Source organism: Juglans regia, chromosome 4, assembly GCF_001411555.2.
Source record: "Juglans regia cultivar Chandler chromosome 4, Walnut 2.0, whole genome shotgun sequence".
NCBI lineage: Eukaryota > Viridiplantae > Streptophyta > Magnoliopsida > Fagales > Juglandaceae > Juglans > Juglans regia.
Window position 1 is genome coordinate 12,557,521 of NC_049904.1, and position 16,701 is coordinate 12,574,221.

Below are 16,701 nucleotides of genomic sequence, written 5' to 3' on the forward strand. Positions count from 1 at the left end.
TAACCTTACACCAATATTGTTTACTTTTAAAATAAAATTTTACTTAATAACATGTTAAAATAATTTTCTGTAATCATAAATAAATAACAGTGTACTAATACATAATAAAAGTATAAAAGCCCATTAATATAACATGTAGTAAAGGGGTATTACGGTAATTTCAATTAATCTCTTATTTCTATATTCAAAATAGTATGTAAAACCAAGTTTACGTAAATTCTTTGAGAAACAATACTGAATGAGTTTACGGTGCAACAGTCGGCGACTCACCGAGAAGAGAACGAGCGACGCAAAGGCAGTGCAGGGTGGAGGTCGAAGGTGGTCCACGCGGCGGCAGAGCACTGAGATTGAGAGAGAGAGTAACACGGTGAGGTAGACGGAGAGTGAGGGAGAGACGGAGAAAGAGAGAACGAAGGCTCACCGTGATGCAGCGAGACGTGCGACGGTCTGGAACTGGGCGTTGACCAGGGCAGCTTCCAGTCACGGGTGGCTGGGGCGTCGGCGTCGCTTGTAGCTGCGGCAACAGGTGGGGTGGTGGCTTACGGGCAGTGAGTTGGTTGAGCCATGACTGCTCTGTTTCGATTGTTTAAAACAGGGGAATTCCGTGGTTTGCAACTGAGACTACGGGAGGCGTTGGGCGGAGGCTTCGTGTGGCTGGGCACGGTGGCTTATGGTTCCACAAAGGGCTGGGTAGAGGCCCGAGGCTTCTGTCATGCAGTGGAAACTCGCACGGGGTGGTTTCCGTTCGGTTGAGCGCATACGGGAGTGGGCTTTTGTGATGGTGAGGTCGTATAACAAGCTGCGAACGTGGTCTAACGCCGTGGGTGTGGAGGTGAAGAGACAGCGACGGTACTGCCTAGAGGTTGTGGAGGGTGGCAGCTTGTGGTGGATGATGGTTTGAGAATGGAGCTGCTTCTGTGCGTGCGTGGGTGGAGATTGCCGTGGTAGTTTAGCGGCTATTCTTGGTAAACTAACAATCAAGTACGTATCTATATATATGTTGGCGATAAAAAAAAACCCTAGAGAAAAATGAGGGAGACGTGTGTGGGAGTGAAAGCAGAGTCGTGTGTGTGTGTGCATGCATGGAGTGGACGGAAAGGATAAAACGTGCGAAAAGAGAGAAAAAAATAACGTGCGAAGAAACTAAAATAAAATAAAATGAACTAAAAATAAACAAATAAAAAATAAAATAAAATTTGAGCAAGATTGGGTCAAGGTGTTACACTGCACATCTAGTTTAAAAGAAACGCCTCATAGATGACTTGTTCAAGATTCTAATTAAAGGACTCTCAGAGTCGATCATTCATTCATCAAACATAACTAGTTCTAAATAAGAGGGAACTCAGTCCCCACAACGCATACAAAAAGGTATTTAACCTTCTTATGTGGGGTTACCATCACCCCACCATAGAAGTTACACCATTACCATCACCCCATCATAGTATTTACATCATGCCTAAAGGCATATTGTCTTAACGTCAAGCCAACAAAATGTCCCAACATGGGACCCATCATAAAAACGTAAAAACATAACCATTATCCTCAAAAGTCGAACCAACAGGGAACTCTAAGCATCGGCCATTCCCTCCTCAGCAGTGCCCAGCTCCACAACCTCAACATTCATACATGTACGTTTAAAACATAAACACAAAGTGAGTCTAATACTCAGTAAGCAGTACACCATGCCGTTAACTTATTAATCACATAATCTTTTCTTTTGAAAACATACATACATAAACATTTGTAAATTCTTGACAATATTTTCATGCGTAACAATTTAAAGAATAACTATACTTTCATGCATAACTGTACCTTTCATGCTTGACTGTACTTTTCATGCATAAACAATCCTAAGAAATAACTTTACTTTATGTTTCACTTTCTTGGGCCAGTACACACTATTACGCCCGTGTGTTGGGGTTAGCGGTCCTTTGGACCCGGATTCCGCCCGCGGCTACAGGTTGGGAATCCCTTTTATGGGGGGCAGCACTGGGTGTACTACCAGTACTACTTACCCGGCATTGCAATCTGCCCATTCTTTGGTACCCTTTCATTCATATGGCCGTTACGTACGTTCATGCTTTCATTTCTTTTCTTTCATTTCTTTTCAGTCAAACATTTTCATTATCTTTCCTTAGTCCAAATGCATATGCTTTTCTTTAGAAAGAGTGTTTCATGTCATGTTATATATAGGTAAGGCATAGCTATTTAAGAGAGAGCATGCATAAAAGTTTCATGATGCATTACCTTACATACACACAATTGTAATCAATAGGGTGCTTAACATGGGCTACGAAGAAGGCTTGTACATAATGTATATACATACATTTATTCTTTCATAAGAGAATATGTAAAAAGAGAGATTCTTTCATAAGAGAGCTTTGTGTGTAAGGAGCATGGTCATAACTACTTACCTCGTGGCTTTACAAGTAGGTTCCTTGAATCTTGAAATTAAACTCCTATTCAATGAAATGAGATAAACATATTAATATTCACTCCACCTTAATCTTACTATCCGTCACCCCTACGCTCTCACTTAAATTCCACACTTAAATTCCAAATTGGAATTTAAGTACCTTCCTTAACCTACTTAGCTAGATACATGGCACTAAATTAACCCTTAGTACATCCTTCCAATATTTAAGAAAAGCCATGAAAGTATGAAGCTTGCTTGATGTCCCTCTTTAAAGGCTATTATTTCCTATACAAGGAGTAGGTAGGAATCATAAGTTCAATGCATAGGATGGTAGGGATTTATGTAAGTATGGTGGGGACAAGGAGGTACCACCCAAATCTGGAAATCATTATAAAAATGACATTTTGACAACTTGTAACATCATGAGGAAAGTGAATCTAACAAAGGGCCAATGCCCACAATAGGGTTGGTTGTTGTCACTTGTTCTTCAAGGAAATTCTCATACTAAGCTTTATCTTTGATTAAACAAAATGGTGTGAAGTTGAACAAGGGTAAAGTGGACTGGTTTAGGCTCCCAAAACAGAACATATTTTTAGAATTTCTGTAGTACATGGACAGCTAGCAATCTCAATACATTCATGGTCTTAAATATTTCTTACTTAACCAAATCTCAACCATACAATTAAATGATACAAGAGTAGTAGAAAACTTAAGAAAACCTCATATATTTTCTGAAAACAGTACCAATAAAAAAGATACAACTCTTGGCAACTTAAGAATTCCTAAGGTAAGCTTACTAGTTTAATTAAAAGTCTTAGTGGCTTACTTAGGCCATAAACCTAAGGAAAGAAATGTTTAAAATTATAAACTTTAACTCCATTAATTTAACATATAAAAGCATAATTAAAGACATGGCTTAACTCAAGAAATCACAAGAAAGGGACTACAAAAATTTGCCTTGGAACACACGGCTGGAACACACACCAAAACAGAACATAGACACACGGCTGGAACACCAAAACAGAGCAAAGCATATCTCACAAAACACCTTCATTCCTCTATTCGGCTACCACCCAACTAGAGCAGCTAATAGAGGGAACAAATGAGAATTAAACCCAGAAATTACTACACAACAATCGGTTCACACAGAATTCCGAAAACCCCAAATCACAAGAAGATCTCATGGAAGGTATATTACCTGTTTGGATCTCTTTTGAAGCCATAGAAGTACACAGCAACAAGAAGAGGAAGAGAAAATCCGAAGAGAGAATCCGAAGGATTTAGGGCTGGAACACAGCAGAAAATTTCTTAAAAACAAACCGTTAAACCCATAAATCCGAAACTTCAACTAGAGATTAGAGCCATAGAATTCACTTACGGGATCAATTTCTTTGAAGATTTTCGGTGGAAGATCTTAGGTTTAGGAAGTGGAAAGGATCGGCTTTGAGAGAAGAGAGGTATCGCACGGGTTAGAGAAAACCAAGAGGTGAAGGAAGAACACTTGAGAAATTTTTTCTCTTTTGTTTTCTTTAGGGCCGACGGTATAGGGAAATGAGGAAAAGAACCTCTTGCCTTGCCTTAGACGATTTCGTGTAGGAGAAATAAAGGATATTTAATTAGCTTCTGGAGGAAGCTACGGTAAAAGAGATTTACTTGACTTCTTGAGGAAGCTTTGGTTTCAAGGGGAAGAAAAGTTAATGAGTTTAAATCAAACTTGTCCCATAAGCTAGAGAATGAATGATGGAGATCACATGTGAGGAGATCAAAAGAGTTTGGGTAATTTCTTGAGTAAATAAAAATTACAAGGTTCAAGGAAAATATTATAAGATCATAAAAATCATATCCTTAATTTATTTAATAACCCACATAAAATAAAAATACACCCATCTTAAAATAAATTAATAAAATAATAAGTCTTGATCTCAAAATATTTAACTTAAAAATATTAATAAAGGATGCAATGACCTACGTAGTAGGATTCAGGTATTATACATGCACTGATATGCCTCTGAGTAAAATTCAGAATATCAACCAAACCTTCCTCTTTCCAAAACAATACTAGGCCACCTCCTCTTCCATTTAAATCCACCCCAAAACACCCTTCCATTCTCAGCCTTCTTCTAATACCTTCCAACCTTCGAAGCTGCAACTTTGTCTCCATCACAAAAACCACATCTGGCATCTTCTCCTCTAATAATATACCAATAGATAGACTGTTTGACTCAAATGGAGGAAGGTGGTTCTTATATGTGGTTCTAGGGCTGGGCATGGGTTGCTCGCAAGCCGCCCATCCGAGCAAGCCGCCCGTTCGTGCATCCTACGTGGTGGGCGGGACGGATTAATTTTCTTTTTCATTAAAGCAGGGCAGGGGGATGGGTTGGATATCCACTTGTCCGGCTACCTGCCTATCTATATAAAGTCATAAAACCCTAATTTTTTTTCCATTTCCTCTTCTGAATCTTCTCCTCACCACAACTCTTTCCTCTCATTCCTTTCCTTTTTTTTCTCCTTCTCCTCTTCCTCTTCATCTCTTCTCCTTTTTGTAGTCTTCTTCTTCTGCCATGGCCTTTGGTCTGAAGATTTGGTCATAAAGGGTCTAAGGTCATGAACCAGAGACCAACAAGGGTCTTTGGTTGCCATCAGAAATCATTGTTTATGGCCAAGACGGTCTCTGGTCTTGAGCTAGAGAACCAGGGAGTTGTGCAAACATCTTTCTTCCTTGTTTGTGGCCAATTTGACGCTTTGTTGGATCTGTGATTTTTTGTGTAGATATGTCATTTTTTAATTTAGATTGGTGCGCGTTTTGTTGGATTTGGGTTTGGGTGATGGCATTTGGGGTTTGGACCATAATTTTGAATTCCATTTCGTTTCGGCCGGAACGATCTAATTTTCCATTTTGATGTAGTACCCGATGCACTATACATCCTTATTCCATTAAGCTCCAAATTCTCATCCATTCTGGTCCGTTCCAGTCATTTATGGCCCATTCTAGCCAGAATTTGCATTTTGGACTTCATTCGTTTCGGATTGTTTTAATGGCAAATGTAATTTTCTTAAGTTTGGATGGCATTTTTATAAATTTTAAATTTATACGACATTCATATAACTTATTTAAAAGTCATTTATATAATTTTTTTTTTTGTAATTTTAAATATGTTTTCTCAATCTATTTTTTAAACCTCATTATTTTTAATAATTTCTTGGTTCTTTTATTTTTTTTTTCTTTGTATTATTATTTTTTGTCTCAACTCAAGTTTGTAATTTTTTTAATATTTTCTCTTAATACTATTATCTCTACTATTTTTATGTTTTCAACATATATTGAGTTTATAACATCTTTAATTCTTTCATATATAAATATATATATATATGTATGTATGTATGGAGCCAGTCTAGAATCGATATATCAAGATGTACCGGTATCGAAATATTCTGTTATCATGTTTAAACTAGAATAATCATTAGAATAGAATTTAAAACATTAGTTTAGACGTCTGAGTTTGTGATTTGGATCACAGAGACCAGAAGGTGAGTCGAAAAATCCACCTATCTATTTGGCCACAGCGTTAGGACGAAGCGGAGGGCAAGGTGAAAAATGGCCACCCTGCCTAGGTGAGTAAGGTGTCATTATATTTATAAAAGTTTAAAATATCAATACTCTTTTATGAAAGTTGATGTGACAAACTTTTACATCACTAGCATGTTTGGTGTGTCATTAAATAGATTTATTGTATAAATATATGTGTTTAAATAGATAAATAAAAATAATAAATCACATATTAATAATAATAGGAAGGTCAGATAGAAGCACCACCGCCATAGCCGAGGAGGTAGACAGCCTCTTGGCCGCAAGATTCATTTGGGAAGTTCACTATCCTGAAATGGTTGTCCATTGTTGTGTTGGTTAAAAAGGCTAGCGGCAAATGTAGGATGTGCATAGACTTCCCCAATTTGAACAAGGCCTGCCCCAAGGACAGCTTCCCCTTATTGCGAATAGATCTGATAGTTGATTCAATGACAGGTCACCAGATGTTGAGCTTCATGGACGCTTATTCCGGATATAACCAGATTCGTTTGAACCCCGACGATGAAGAAAAACGTCGTTCATCACCAATAAAAGCCTTTATTGCTACAAGGTCATGCCTTTCGGCCTGAAGAACGCAGAGACGACTTACCAGCGACTTGTGAATTGGATGTTTAAGGAGCATATTGGCCGAAACATGGAGGTATATGTGGTCAACTTGCTTGTAGAAAGCAAGACCTCGGTGCAGCATTTGGCCAGTCTCCGTGAGGCTTTCGCAGTGTTACGGCAGTACCAAATGAAGCTCAACCCTGCCAAGTGTGCCTTCGGTGTTAGTTCAGGGAAGTTCTTTAGCTTCCTGGTGTCGAAAAGGGGGATATAAGTAAACCCAAAAAAAGGTGGACGCCATTCTCTCTATGGCGCCTCCTTGGAGTATTAATGATGTGCATAAGTTAGCCAAGAGAATAGCTGATCTCAACAGATTTGTATCCAAATCGACGGACAAGTGCCTTCCCTTTTTTAAGGTATTATGGAAAGTTTAGAACTGGAATGATGAATGCGATAGAGCAATAAAGCCCTTAAGACCTACCTGGCCAACCCTCCCCTTCTTAGCCAGGCGAAGCTGGGGGAAGTGTTGTGCTTGTACATGTCGATCTCTCCACATGCAGTATCCTCAACGTTAGTGCGTGGGAGTCCATTTTACTACACTAGTCGGGCCTTTTGAGGTGCTGAGGCAAGATACCTGTGTATAGATTAGCTTATCTTCGCATTGGTGACGACAACTAGGTGATTGCAGTCATACTTCCAAGCTCATCCCATAAGTTTCCTCACAGAAACCCTTGTGAATAAATCCTCCAGCGACCGGATGTATTAGGACGGTTGATCAATTGGGTTGTGGAGATAAGTGAGTTTGACATTGAATATGTCCCTCAGAGCACCTTGAAGGGACAAGTGTTGGCGGACTTCGTGTCCTGATTTATTGGTTTCCCCGAATAGTCCCAATATGAACCCTCCTTGAAGTCTTGACATGTCTTCGTATATGGCCCGTCATGCCGAGCTGGAGGGGAAGTGGGGTGCATATTGATTATGACGAAGGAAGGAAGCACAACTACGCCATCTGGCTGGCATTCAAGACTACCAACAATGAAACGGAGTATGAAGCGCTATTGACAGGGCTGACAGTTGTTGCATCTCTGGGGGCCAAAGAGATAGAAGCAAGGGCGAATTCCTAAGTGATTGTCAACCAAGTCAGAGGAGAATTCGCCATAAAAAGAGAGAGCTAAGAAAATATTTACAAAAGGTCGAAAAAAGACATGTCCACTTTCGATACTTCCAAATCTAGCAAGTGCCCAGGATTGAAAATAAAAAAAGTTGATAGGTTAGCCAGAGCTGCATCTTGACAAGAGGGTTACTCCATGCCCAAGGAGACGACTAGTGAAGTTGTAGAGGTCCCCACGATAGGGACTGAGACTTTTGAAATAAAAGTGGGAGTACCTGAATGGGCCGAAGGGATAGTGAGATACCTAGAAGCCGATGAGTTGCTAGAAGATAGAGGAGAAGGGAGGAAAGTCAAAAACAGAGGCGCAGTTCACCTTGGTGAACGGCACGTTGTATAGGCCGGGTTACTCCACACCTTTCCTAAGATGTATTTCACAAAAGGAGGCACATTATGTATTGGTAGAAATACATGAGGGGATCTAAGGGAACCATTCTGATGGAAGTACATTGGTGGCAAAGGTGGTGAGGGTAGGATACTTGTTAGGGACCCCGGTCTTGTCCCTAACACTAAGGACCACAAGCTCGCCTTGGTGTGAATGATGACCGAGTGACCTTACCAACTTGCTTGGCCTTCAACAAAGGGGTGGGGTTTTGGTGATGGAATGATGATGAACTTGGGTAGGCTAAGTGTTTAGGGAAGGCAAATCAATGTGGGCAGCTAGAGACTTGTTCTTGAATGAGGCGCGAAGATGATGAAGGCTAGGGTTGAGTGGATGAGATGAGGCAAGGATTACGGGTTGGAGGCAACTAGGGTTGTCGTGGACTATGGGAATGAACTAGGGTTGCCGTGGACTATGGGAATGAACTAGGGTTGACGTGGTCTTTGAAGATTGGCTTAGAATTATGAGTGTTTGAAGCAATTTGGATGGCTTGAGGGTTGCCCTTGATGTTGGGGTCTCTTGGATGATGATTAGTGTTGGTATGGTGAAGTGTAGCTAGGATTTTGTGTGGTGGCTAGGGTGGATTTCGAGATCAAAAGAGTTGGACTAGGGTTGGAGTCTTGGATGAGATGCTAGGGTTTGGAAATGATGTGAAATAGTGAGGCTAGGGTTGGCCAACTTTGAGGTTGGCTAATCATTAATGTTAGGGTGGTTCGATTTTGCTAAGAGGATGGAGTCTTTGGTTGACTAGGTCTATGGAAGGAGTTGAGAGATTTAAGGATTGGATTTAGGAGATGAGATGGAGTTTGAATGAGTCTATGATTGTTCCTTGAGTTTAGGGATTTGCTAGGATAAGATAAGGAATCTAGGATTTGGATTTGAATATGGCAAAATGATAGTGTCTTTGGTTGACTAGGTCTATGGAAAAAGTTGAGAGATTTAAGGAATTGGATGAGTGATTGGAATGAGTCAACTTTCCTTAAATTAAGGAAGTTGTCAAATAGGACTCTTGATGGGTGGCTAGGGTTTAATGGAGGGAAGACTTATGGTGGCCGAATATGGTAAGTGAAATATGGCTAGGGCTTTATGGAGAGGTGGCTAGGTAATTTATGGGAAGGTGGACTAGGGCCAACACTATAGTGTGCGAGACTTAGTGTTTGGGTGGATCAAATGAGTGAACAATATGGGTGAACACATATGAATATTCAAGACCACAATGATGAACAACTTCACCACCAAATCAAGAATGCACAAAGAAGAATGGACTCAACAAAGGAATATAAAGACTCTTTTTGGTTTATATGGATATTTAAATATGCAAGAAAATATAGATGAACAAAATGGAAAACATATATGAACAAGGATAGATAAGGGATGAACAATGGATGAACAAGATAACACTTCAACTATTGATTCACGGATTGCACAATAGTTGAAATAAATCTCATAGATTGATAAACTTGAAAATAACAAAGATGACACAACTTAGAACGAATTGCACCAAGTTGCAATAACAAGATAAGTGAATCACACCTATTCACGAATTGCAAGGTGATGATTCTCTACTAGGGATTCACAAATTACACCCAAGTAGCCCAAGCGTCTAGCACTGAAAGGGTGATCTCAAGAACAAGTCTACTCACTTAGGAAATTTTTCAAAGGTTCAAAAGATGTAAACTAAATGCCTAAGGGTTCTATTTATAGAGAATACAAAGTGGAAACCCTAATAGGTTCTTTGATAAATAAAAATAAATAAAATAAATCAATCAATCAATAAACAAATGATAGTGGTGTGGAACCCATGGGAGCCCACGACATTGCCCTTGGTGGCCTTGGCTAGCCCATGCATGCCTAGGACCATGTCCTAGGGCGGTTTTTTATGGGGTTTTGACAATACTATTGGCCTTGCATTCTCAGAGACGTAGAAGAATTCATCCGAAAGTGCCAAAGGTGCCAAGAGTTCTCCTTGATACCTCGTTGTCCGCCTGAAGAGCTGACGTCTTTCACATCGCCTTGGCCTTTTATGCAGTGGGGAATTGACTTGATTGAGTCTTTTCGCCCAAGAAAAGGCAGGGTGAAGTTCGTAGTAGTGGTAGTGGATTACTTCACTAAGTGGGTGGAGGTTGAACCCTTGGCAACCATAACAACGAACAACATGACGCATTTCTTGTGAAGGTTGTGTGCAGATTCAGAATTCCCAAGATAATTCAGACAATGGGCGATAGTTTGACTGTGGTCAGTATCGTGATTGGTGTCGAGAGCTGGGGATTGAAGTCAGATATTTGTCACCAGGACACCCGCTGTCTAATAATGGGCAAGCAGAGGCCACTAACAAAGCTTTGCTAGGCATCCTTAAAATAAAGCTAGGCGACAGGAAGGAAGCGTGGGCCGAGGAGCTTCCAGGAGTGCTATGGGCCTACCGAACCACTGTAAAGACCCCAACTGAGGAGACCCCCTTCACCCTTACCAACGGGCATGAGGCTATCTTGCCCGTAGAAATAGGGATACCCACATGTCATGTTCAGCATGTTGATCAAGAAGCCAACAATGCAAAGCTAGAAGGAGAGCTCGACCTTTTGGAAGAAAGAAGAATGGAAGCAGAGATAAAGACGACGACTTAGAAGATAAAGGTAGAGCAAAGCTTTTAATTGGTGAGTCTGACCCCGATCCTTTAAGGTAGGGGATTTGGTAGTTAGGTAGACGGGAGTAGCGACTCAGGATGAAGGAAAGCTAGGCCCGAGGTGGGAAGGGCCCTACATAGTCACGGCCAGTAGTCGACCAGGGTTCTATCGACTTAAGGATGTGCAAGGAAAAGAGTTGCTGCACCCATGGAACGTAGAGCATATACAAAATTTTTTTAGTTGAAAATGAAACAAGATTATAGATTGATGTACTAAATTGAGAGAAATATTAATGAAGCCTTTTGTTTCCTCATTTATCTCCATTCTTTCCAGTTTTTGGCATATGTCTCTCAAAGAAGATTCGGTCGACGCAGGGGAGCCAAGTACTGTATCTTCATAGACTTGCCTCATCCTTTCCCTCAGTCTACAAGGTCGACGAGAAGATCATGATAGCTAAGTACCGTGTCTCCACGAATTTACCTCACCCTTTTCCTCAGTCTACAAGGTCGATGAGAAGACCAAGGGTGTCAAGTATCGTGCCTCCACGGGCTTGCCTCATCCTTTCCCCTCAGTCTACGAGGTCGACGAGAAGATCGGGGGAGCCAAGCACCGTGCCTCCACGAGCTTGCCTCATCCATTCCCTCAGTTTATGAGGTCAACGAGAAGACCAGGGGAGCCAAGTACCATGTCTCCACAGACTTGCCACATCCCTTCCCTCAGTCTATGAGGTCAACGAAAAGATTAGGGAAGCCAAGTATTGTGTCTCCATGGACTTGCCTCATCACTTCCCTTGGTCTATGAGGTTGACGAGAAGATCAGGTAAGCCCAATACTTGTCTCCATGGACTTGCCTTATCCTTCCTTCAGTCTACAAGGTCGACGAGAAGATCAGGGTAGCCGAATACTGTGTCTCCATGAATTTCCTCACTCGTTCCCTTAATCTACGAGGTCAACAAGAATATCAGGAGAGCCAAGTACTGTGTCTCCACAGACTTGCCCCATTGCTTCCTTCAGTCTACAAGGTCGACGAGAAGATCAGGGTAGCCAAGTACTGTGTCTCCACGAATTTGCCTCATTCGTTCCCTTAATCTACGAGGTCAACGAGAAAATCAGGAGAGCCAAGTACCGTGTCGACTTAGCTCATTCCTTCCTAGAGCATACATTAAAGAAAACAAACAACCCAAAACTCCATCTAAAGCAAAGAGGTTAGTTTCATTAATTTACAACATGTTTACAAGTATGAACGAGCAGTCGCAAATGCACCTATGCGCCACTCGGGCAAAACACTTATACAAAAAGGGGGGAGGGGTGGGGGGAAGAGAAGAGAGAGTGAAGCTAAGGAGCAGGAGTAGGAGCATCAAGGCCAGAACTAGGGTCATCTGAATCGGAAGGAAAGGCATCACGCATCATCTCTTTGCCCAAAGTATAGCTGTGCTCGAGTGCCTCTGAATCTGGAGAAAGCTCGATGAGGTTGAGGGCTCTTAAATCTGCCTATAAGTTCTCCAATACGTAGTCCTACATCCTATTAAGGCCTTCGATGTACCCATACGGCTAAGCTTGGTCACGAACGAATACTACCGACCTCAATTGACCCTGTAGACGAGGAAATACGTCTTGAACTTGAGATATGTCACTCCGCAGATCTTGAATAACAACACTCTGGGCAGCCAGATGCTTCTTAGCCCCTGCTAGCTCTGCAGTGGCTTGGTCTACCCTCTCGCTCTCTCGGTAGGCCACATCTTGAGTAGCTGCCAAAGAGTCTTCTCGTCCCTTCAAAGCCTCAGAAAGGGACTGGCGTTCTCTATCTAGCTACTGCAACCTTTGAACCTTGGAGTCTTGCCAACCTTTCAATGCGGTATTCTCCTTCCTCAACTAGTTCAATGACTCCTCAAGAGACCCACTTTCGTAGTCAGGAGGTCCATTGACTCTTGGGTCGAGCTCCTGGCCGCCACCTTAGTTAATATGTCGTGGCGAGCTAATTCTGCTTGCTCCTTTGCCTTAGTGAGATTGGCCTTCAGTAAGGCTTTCCAATGTCGGAGTAGCTTGAACTTTTTCTAGCCCTTTCGAAGGGAGAGCTAGGCCTTTACCAACTCCACCTACAGGCGTTCCTTCTCCTCCCTCTCACTCCTAGTGCAATGTAGGGCTTGCCGCGCCAAGGAACAGAGAGCTTGGTTCTCCCCCTCAACGGCTTCCTAGCCATCCACGATGAAAGCAGCCAGTCGAGAGGCACCTTGTCACCAAGATAAATAGTTAGAATGAAAGAAATAACAAAAGAACAGAAGGTCAAACATGCGTAAGGAATTAAAGATACCTCAGAGAAGAACTCCATGAGTGATTTCATCACTCGCTCGAGAGACTTCGCCCGAGCCTCTCCTACTTCAGAACGAGTCGAGGGAGGAATGGCCTCCGCAGGGTTTTCCTCAAAAGATGGCTGAGTCGTGAGCCACCCAACATCACCTTCACCCATGGCTCCTTTTTCAAGAATAATGGGCTATTGGATAAAGGTGGGGGGATCGTCATCGGTGGCCAGACAGGGCTCCTCGCAAGAACTTTGTGGCTTTTCCCCCTCATTAAGGTCGTGCAGACTCTCTCCCTTGAGCCTTGTGCCCTTGACTGCTTCTCCCCCTAAGGCAAGCAACACTATCATAGAAATGGGGACAAGGGATGAGAATGCCTCCCTAGCGGCAGTAGCTAAGCCCTTGGTCAACTTGGGTTCAGCCTTCGTTCCTCCCAAGTTTCTTCCAACTGGTTCTGCAGTGAGGGCCTCGACGACCTTGGCGACAACGACAGTGACATAAACTCCACCTCAGACAATTGAAGGATGGGGGGCTCAAGGATGGACGCCCTTTCTTCGAAACTCCTTGCGCATCCCTCCACAACACCATTGGGAATCTGGGCTCCCTTAGCAGAGTGCGCTATAGATGGAGAAGATGGGATCATTTCCACATCTATCTTGGGTAGCTATTTCACCAGAGTCGACGACCTAGGGGTTGGCTCAAGAAAAGCCCTGTAGAAATGCATTGCAAATATCTTGGCCCCTTGGGAAATTCTCTGAGGGCCTGCCACAACAATTGGCTAGGTAGGAGCCGCATATGTGGGGGGCACAACAGCCAGTGGAGTAGGAGCAGCGGTCCCGAAAGGCACAACGACTAGCAGTATAGGAATGGTAGTTGCAAAAGAGGGAACGACCAGTTCCCTGGAAGTTCTAGAACCCTAGTCCCCCTACTTTTGTGAAGGCTTCGATGGGGGATGGAACGGGATTGGTCTGGGATCAGCCTTGGCCGACAGTGGCCGACGAACCTCAATCAGCACCGAGGACTGTCCCAGAGGAATCCGAGAAGTGGATATAGGGCTACTGTCAGCCCTGGTGGCCTGTATGTGGGGCTTCTTCCCCTTTCCCCTTGGAGGCAGACTGGGGGAATGTTTATGGCGCAGAGTAGCCTCCAGCCGCATGGGTATGGTTTGGTCGTCAAAGACAGTGTGGCTCAGGAGAGGTAAAAATTGTTCTATGTTACATTCTTCGATGAGAGCCTCTGAGAAGAGGTTGGACATATGGTTCTTCACCCACACCTTGATGATGGTGATACAACGCAACTCCTCTGAGGACGCCGTCGGACAAACTGCCTTGTTGTCTGGGACAACCCCCCATATGGCCTGGACGAGAAATTGATGATGAGATAACTGTCCAACCAGGAACTTCCATCCTCGGCCAAACACGAAGAAAAATTTGAGGTCCAATCTTTGATCTTGCGGTAGCGCTACTCCAAGGAGACAAGGGCATGCATTGCTCTGAAGCTGCATGTATTCCCCTCACATCTTATGAGCTTATGTGTCAAGAGAAATTCGCGGTCGGTGAGGTCAGCATGCTCAGGATCAGATTCCAACAAGGCTCTACGCCACAAGATGCAACAACACATAAGAATCATCTAAGCAGTTGGGTGGACTTGCATGTGGGCCAAGCCTAAACGGTCCAACAAGTCACAAACAAGTTTAGGAAATGGCAACCTCAGCCTGCAAGAAAACATATTCGGGAAGAGGGCGGCCTTCAAAGCATACCCCTAATAGCCTACAGCCCTCTCACGTGGACCAAGAACCTCGAAGACCACCGAATCTGGGATTTGGAAGGTGGAGGACAGCGAGGACAATGACTTGTGACGTTCGAGTGCCAGTTGTGCCCGATGAAGAACTAGCCGTTGTACGTACCTCCGAAGGGTCCAAGCACTCGAGAATCTTAGGCTGCACGACCTTCTTTGAAGCCATTGTGACCAAAAGAAACGATGGAGAAAAAAGGAAGTAGACATAAAGGAGGATGAGAGTCCTGAGCAAGAAGAAAAAGGAACGGGAAGAGCAAAAGGCATGGCAAAGGGAGAAAAGTGAGCACGACACCCTTTAAATAAGAAGGATGTGATGATTGACGTCCCTCACTCCTATGTCAGAAAGAGGGATACAGATTAGCTCGGATCCTGTAAAACACGTGGTACAAAGTGACGTGGGTGAGAGCCAAACGACATTCCCAACGAAGTCTAAGGAACTGAATCGTCGGATTAGAGGATGTGGTTTCAAAAAAAAAAAAAAAAACAGAGTAGAAAAAAAGAAATGAGGGAGAAAGAAAAAAGAAGAGGGAGCAATTGAATTCTCATTGAACAGGTTTAATGAGAATTGACGGGGTAAATGGAAGGGATAAAAACCCCCAGCCTTGTGGGCCGAGCCCAACAAGCGATAAGAAGCCCATCTCATAGCCTTGGGATCTATTCAACCAGACCAAGAGCCCCATGGGAAATGAGAAGCCCATCTCATGGCCCAAGGGTCCATTCGGCTCGACTAGGAGACCCTCGAATTGGTAAAAATAGGGATCGAGGAAAGACAGGGGCAGGGAAAATGATGAGTTTTTGACAGAGTGAATAAATGGGACTTGCGAGAGAAGCAGCCATTACTAATGCCCTAGGCATTCATAAGTTGTAACTACAAGGGGACGAGCAGGAGAGGGGAAAAGGCAGGCACTGCCGACACCGACCGAGAGGTCACCGACGTATTAGTCAAAAACTTGCGCCTCATTAATTACCCTGCGTGGATATGCTACGTCGCATTAAATGCTTCGAGCAGCCAGAGCATTAAAGTGACGGGACTTCTCCCTAACAACAGGAACAGGTGGCCCTCCCTAAAGCTCTTATAAAAACTGACCACCAGGTACATTCATACTAAAGCTAAAATTAGGAAGGCAATTTGAAATAAAAGAAACTAACTTAAGTATCGGAGATCCACATCTGAAACACATATGAAACACTACCCATACACAACTTTAAAATATTTTTTTTTAAAATTTAAATAGATCAAATTAAAAGCAAAAGTCAAAATGAAATGACATTGGTATGACTCCAAATGGACCTATGAAGCTAGCAAGAACAGAGAATTAACTTCAACTCCCTCCTTCAAAGTTCTTGAGCAAAGCATTCCATTGGAGAGTTGATCCTAAGATTCTAACGTTAACAAAGTGTTTTTTTTTCCATGCCAGCAGTCTTCAAGTTTTGAACACAAAAATTAAAATTTAAACATTCTTTATTTTTAAATTTTAATATGTTATTTTCGGTTGCATTGATTAATAAAATATATTTAAAATAGCTTGTATAAACATTAATAAAAAAAATATTATTTAAAATATGTCACATCAATTTTATTTAAGAGAAATACTTTAATCATAAAAAAATTTATAAAAATAAATTCGCAAACTTATATATTTTGATATGATACATCTATTATGAATTTATTTTTATTGTAAATTAAATTTAATAAACCATATAAAGACAAATTTATTTTTATGAAATATTTTAAATGCTGCAGCTGCACTACTTCTATCAAAGACTAAATCCAAAATAATAATACAATCTCTCTAAAATCAATGTTGGAAAAAGAAAATTAAAGTCCGAAGAAGGCGACAATTATCCAATTAGGTGAGAATTCTGATCCGACGTCTCTATTAATGTCACAT

At 42.2% G+C, this 16,701-nt stretch overlaps 1 long non-coding RNA gene across 1 annotated transcript; it reads right to left on the minus strand.

Annotated features, from left to right (window-relative positions):
* Nucleotides 1–1,272: 1,272 nt before the first annotated feature.
* LOC108992604 lies at nucleotides 1,273–4,027 on the minus strand. Its single transcript, XR_001996362.2, has 4 exons — nucleotides 3,795–4,027; nucleotides 3,615–3,702; nucleotides 2,415–2,459; nucleotides 1,273–1,612 (listed from the first exon to the last, which is right to left on the minus strand). It is a non-coding gene; the product is annotated as an uncharacterized LOC108992604 (long non-coding RNA).
* Nucleotides 4,028–16,701: the final 12,674 nt, after the last annotated feature.